Genomic DNA, 6,441 nt, shown 5'->3' on the forward strand with positions numbered 1-6,441 from the left:
GTGTTCTGGTAATGCGCGAACTTCATATTAGCCTATTTGTAGAGCACTTGCCATCCAGTAATCGCAAAAAACTTTGTGCTGTTACTTTTTAATAAAGTATCAGCTTTAAAAGTCAAATTCATAACGAAATTAACAATAAATACGGTTTTGGCGCTCTTTAATGCGACAGGCGCGATCGCTTTAGCGCCTCAGTTCAAGCAGCAAGTGAACCCATTATATCTTTCTCTACTAGTACAAAATGAACATGAATCAACATCAAAAGGTAGGCTAATTTTATAAGAGCCTACAGTACAACTTACTGAAATGTCTCATGCAATCGCTCATTCAGTGTTTCAAACTGCGGAAAACTTGTAAAGCTTGTAAACATGGCCACGTAACACATTTACCTCAGAATAACCATTCGGTGTCCATAAGCTCATCAGTCAGCTAGAAAAATAATTATAAAGAAGAGCATTTTGCTATATTTAGGCGATATTGCATATTAATAGTTTTACTTAACCTGTTGTCAATATAAGAAATGCAAGAATGCAAGCTAAAGATAAAATTCAACAACACGCCCTATAAAATTGCATGTTACTAATGAAGAAAAACCGACTGGATGTGTGAAAGACATATGACAACATTTCGGATGCATTGAGGAGCCCAAACTACACTGTAAGAAGTGATCAGTTGACTTTGCTTAAAAATTGAGGAAACCTGTTGCCTTAAAGTTAAGTAAATAAACTTCATGCATAATGAAAGAAACAAGTTAAGTGAATTTGACAATTCCGAGTTACACTGGCAAATAACAGTTTGAAAATGTGTTGTTCGCATTTTATTTTAGGTTGGACTAACTTAAATTTATTAAATTGCAATTACTTAAAAGTGTACACTCAGTGGCCAAGTGATGCTTATGGTCCATGATATTGGTGCAGATTCTGTGTAATCAACAGTTCTTTGTCACTGTATATTTCAAGTTGGAAAAGACATTTAGTTCCCACTTTAAGTGAACCTTAGTACCCAGGTCATGGATTAAAATGCTGATAAAGTCAAGAAAAGATGAGACAAACACATGACAGTATGATTGAAATGTTAAAAAAAATAAAAAAAAATAAAGTGCGTTTATTCTGTGGCACCTAAAAAAATAATTTGGAGCCTAAGTTTTTTTCTTATAGGAGCCAATGGCTCCTTACTCAATTTTTTTGTCTGGAGCCCTGCAATGTATTTTTGGCTATTGCTACAAATATACGTGCAACTTAAGACCTGGGTCCAGGGTCACAATTGTTGTACACAGAGGCGTCATGCCCATTCAAACTGGGGTGCCCCCTCATATTTTTGAGCCATGTGGATTTTGAATGCAGCTTCCAGAAGACAAACAATAGCCTAATAATATTTTTTTGATACGATCACACCGGCATGATTATCATCAGCTGCTAAATTCAAATCTGCGTTTGCGCATTGATTGGTGCTGAGGCTGAGACAGATGTGCTCATTTGTCATCTATCAAAACTTTTCAATGTTTTCAACCATTTAATGTTTAATTTATGTTTCTCACACTGTCGCGAATGAAGTAAAAATTAAATGAAAAGTGTTGATTGCGGCATTAAATTTATATCTGCTCATGTTGCGTTATAACTTATTTTTACCCGTTTTTGCAGAGTCGTGCATTAAACCAATCACAGACGATTCTGTTGAGCTTATTAATGCAATGTCCAATCAGAAGCGTTGAGATAAGTCATCACTGAAACACCGCAGAGGTTTGTTCAGTGCACATACTCTGAATTCTGCACTCTCTCATCTCATGGCAAATTCTCTCAACATCAGAGTGCAAATGTGCGTACAATGTAATTAAGAGATTAATTTCACATTGTAGACAGCTTAATTGATTATAGGCAAACCAGTTTTTTTGAGAGTGCTTAAACTTGCGCTAGATTTTAGTGAACATTTCAGTGAAAATGTTATTTGATAATGTAAATGCTCTTTGCTTACTTTCTGTACAATGACAGCGTTATAATTAGTAACTTACAATGTTTTTACTACATTCATGTTAAATATAAAATCAGTCGTATTACAAAAAATGTATTACATGACACTCATAAGTAAAGTACTTAAGTAAAAAGACAGGTTTTATGCATAATTAATAGATTACACTTACATTAGTCTACTTGCCCATCACCCATTATCAAATAACAGGATATGTAAAATACATTTATTCACACATATTCGAGAATCAAGATATTTCCTGATATAGTTAACAAGTTTGGAAATATTTCAAATAAAAAAAGAAAAATGAAATAAAACCAATAGGCCTACATCAGTACCCCCCTGCCCCACCCCTGGTTGTGCAGTTGCATTGAAAAATTTATTTCAATAATAAAGTTCCAGAACATTTCTTAGTTCTGGAAACACTAAAACTTTGTTTATTTCCACGTTTGCATGACTTATGATTTAATGTTGTCTCCGACAATATGACATCATCTTTAAGGACAGCCTACTTCAGGAATATACATTTTTTGGTCAATGAAATTCAAAGTTTCACAAAGTTCAGCATGAAAATTGTCTCTCCAACTAGTATCACCTGCCTAGTAGCATTACCATGTAGAAAATCAAGGTTTTGTTGAGCTGCAGTGTAAACTAACTAATTGACTATTTTAAAAATCTCGAGTCCTCCAATATATTTCCTCCCAAACTTCCTGTTTTAGTTGGAAATGTGTCAACATAGGTCAGGTCAAACCATTTCATGGCTTTATGAAATGTTAAAAGGTGAATTTAACAGCTTGGCGAGTCTCATATTCGACAGAGCTTCTTTTAAAATGTGTTATTTGACCCGAGAGTCAGAGTTTCATTTCAACCAAAACCCATGGCACAAAGAAAGAGCATCAGCTTTTCTGCCTCATCCCCTGAAAGGTGGCGACTCTGAAACTATCAGAGCGAGTTTCTAGCCGACAGTAAACAAGCACAAATAAAGGGCTGAGATTGAGTCTTGAGAGGGCTTTTTGTTATCTGTAGTGTTGTGGAGCAGCGCTGGCAGTCCTCCCGGTGACTAGCCAATAACACTTCCCTTTTATTATTTTTTTATACCATTTTTGGAGAGGACGACGACTAGAGCGTATAGCCTGATCCACAGCGGTCATCCATACCATAAATGTCATCTCTGTGTGTATAAGTGTGTGAATGTGTGTGTTTATGGAGTCATCCAAACTCACGTCCCTTTCCTCTTATTGTGTTACTGCAGGCTGCTGACGCAGAACCAGCTGTATTTATTTACTTTGGCGGATTGAGTTGAAAGAGGCGTAACCGAGACTGATCTCGGGTCAGTCCGAAATCAGCATCTCCATCTTCACTATAAACATGACATTTCACAATGTGAGACATGCAAAATGTTTCGCAATCACAGTCAAATGAACATGACAAGAATAAATACAGAGCGGCTGAAGGAAGCTGGTATAATTACTGTATGTGCATGTGGGATGATGGTGGATAATACTTGTTACTTCCTGTAACAAAACAAGTCACTGTCATTGCGAAAACGGGGGAAAAGTCATAAAAAGCAAATGTCATTGTGAGAATCGGATATGACCTCTCAGCGAAGCTCATTTGTCTGGTGCTGTGTTACGATGGCCTGATACGAAGCGCGGCGGCGTCGTTCGGTTATTTAGAAAGATCAAGAGCAAACGGTAGCATTTCTTCCTTTTATCACATGGCGAGGCTTTTAGTAGCTCGCCCGTATTTCCGTTCCCCTTCTCTCACTCTTTCTATTTCTCCCTGACTCTCCATGCCCCCGCTTCCCTCTCTCCTACGGTAGCGTTCACCCGGGTAATCATGGGTAATCTTTACCATCCCTGCCCTTTTTATCTCCTGTCATTTTCTCTGATAGTGACTTTTTCCTCCTTCCTTTCAACCTCCTGCATGCAGTCGGGATTGAGGCCTTATAGAAATGAAATGATGAAGAAATGAAATTAAATAGGATTGCCAAACAAGCCACGGGCCAATGTCACGCCGTCCGCCTGTGCGTTTTATTTCCATCCATTTCCATACGTTCTGAATGTATCAAAGCAACCCACTCAGATTCAATGATGGCTTATGTGCTTATGCATTATGGTTTGCATACTATCACTGATGATGGATGGATTGATGACAGATGGAATGATGGGTTGTTAAACTAAGAAGACCTTTATGATCTTTTTTTATTTGGTCCCATCCGTCTTTGAAACCAAGATTAGGGCTAAATTGCTCTGTGAAAATAACCCTTCTACATATCTTCAGAAATAATTATGACGATAACTCTGCTTACCCACGCAGTCAGTTGGGCCAGGAATGTTATTTCCCCTCAAATATAGACACCGGTATTTAACCCTCCTACACTGAGCTGTGTTGCTTGTAATTTCGCTGCTAGGCAGTGAGAGGTTGTCCATTTCCTCTGCCCCACTGATTGGGGAATAGAAGGATGGATACGTGAGGCCGCCGCTAGACCTTTATTACCATTAGCTTCTAGCAGGAGGAAGGAAGTTTCAGAAAAATCACAGACACCACCTACCTAACCTGTGTGTGTGTGTTGAACACATTGAAAGTTTAAGTAAAGCTAGTCTTTGTAGAAATAATACATTCTGTAGACTTTATATTAAAACAGATGTCTCAAATTGAGACAGTTCCAAGATAATTTGCTTAGCATGATAGAATACTTAAGTGAGGGGAATGAAATAAGGCTTGGTCTTTATTATATGTGTTCACCCTAAGATATACACATACCTCATTTTGAGGAGGGATGATAGATACAGGTTTTGTTCCTCTCAAAGGAAGGCGTGAAATTAGTGAAATTAATACTTCATATGGCAGTCAGCCAATACGGAAGCCTGCTTATGCACATACAATCAAATTTATATATATTTTAAGAATAAATATGACATAAAGTAACTTTATAAGAGATTTAAAGTCACAATTACAAAAATAAATTAACTAAATTGTCTGATAAAATCAGAAAAAATATATACTTGCAATTATAACAATCAGAATTAAATCTCTGTGTTTTTTTTAATAGCCAGATGTGAATTAAAATTGCTGTGCTTGATTTTTTATATTATTATTATTATTATTATTATTATTATTACTATTATTATTATTATCCCCCCCTCCCTTTGGGGTCAGTAACTTTTTTTTTTTAATTAAATGATTTATGTGGTTGTTTATTTATTTAAAAAGTGTCAATGTGTCAAAGTTTATTTAACACTTTTTAAAAATTATTTATTTATTTATATTTTTGTTAAATTATTAATAATGGTATTTATTTATTTATTATTTTGTAATTTGAACTTCTAATTTATCAAACAAAGTCCTCAGAAATATTACAGTTTTAACAACATATTAAGCAGCAGAACTGTTTGTAACTTTGATAATAATAAGAAATGTTTCTTGAGCATTATAATGATTTATGAATGATCATTTGACACTGAAGACTTGAATAATGGCTGCTGAAAATTCAGCTTTGCCATCACAGGAATAAATTCTATTTTAAAATATATTAAAATAGAAAACAGTTATTTTTAATTGTAATACTGTTTTACAATATTATTGTGTATTTGATACAATAAATGCAGTTCTGGTGAGCAAGAGACTTCAAGAACAGTAAAAAAATAATAATTCTTGGCAACCCTAAACTTAGTGTATTTCAGGAATTCCTGATCCTAAATGGCAGCACAAACTAAACAGACTATAATTGCTTTGTCAATCATTTGATTAATGTCGCTTTATGTGTTGGTCACAGACCTTTATTGTCTAAGTAGGCATTCCTTGGCCAGAATAAACTACAAATTGTACCATGCCGATCGTCAAAAGTCTGGCTGCGCGAGACTAACTGCCATCTGACCCGTCATCCTGAATCTCAGCGAGGCTCCTGTGTTCATTGCTCGTGGAGGATTTGCTTCCCAGTGGCTGGTAAACAGGCCATCGATCAGAGCGACTTGCATACAAACAAACCGGAATGCAGGCTCACACCTCGCTATAGGGAAGGGAGAAAGATTGATCGTAATTGGTGGGTGAGAAGAGTTTGTGTACGAGAGTGCAACGTGTGTGTGAGAGTGAGCGAGGAAATGTGGAGATAACTGCGGAGGTGATTGAAGGGTCACATCCAATTCCTAGCACGATTCCCTGCTCCTGTGTTTGTGTGCTTATGCATTTATGGGAGCACAAGTTTGATGCCAAGTTTCTTGATAATGACTTTGTGTTTCTTTGTGTTAGTGATGGAAAGATTTGTTTGTGTGAGTCGGTTCTTTTAAACTATTTGTTTAAATAAACTGCTTTAAAATCTCAACAACAACAAAAAAGCCATATTTATGTATATATAGCTATATTAATTATATATATATATATATATATAATTTTTTTACTTTAAAATCACAAAAAAGCCATATTTATGTATATATAGCTATATTAATTATATATATATATATATATATTATATATATA

Source organism: Sinocyclocheilus anshuiensis, unplaced genomic scaffold (genome assembly GCF_001515605.1).
Source record: "Sinocyclocheilus anshuiensis isolate Anshui unplaced genomic scaffold, SAMN03320099.WGS_v1.1 scaffold114, whole genome shotgun sequence".
In the NCBI taxonomy this organism is placed as follows: domain Eukaryota; kingdom Metazoa; phylum Chordata; class Actinopteri; order Cypriniformes; family Cyprinidae; genus Sinocyclocheilus; species Sinocyclocheilus anshuiensis.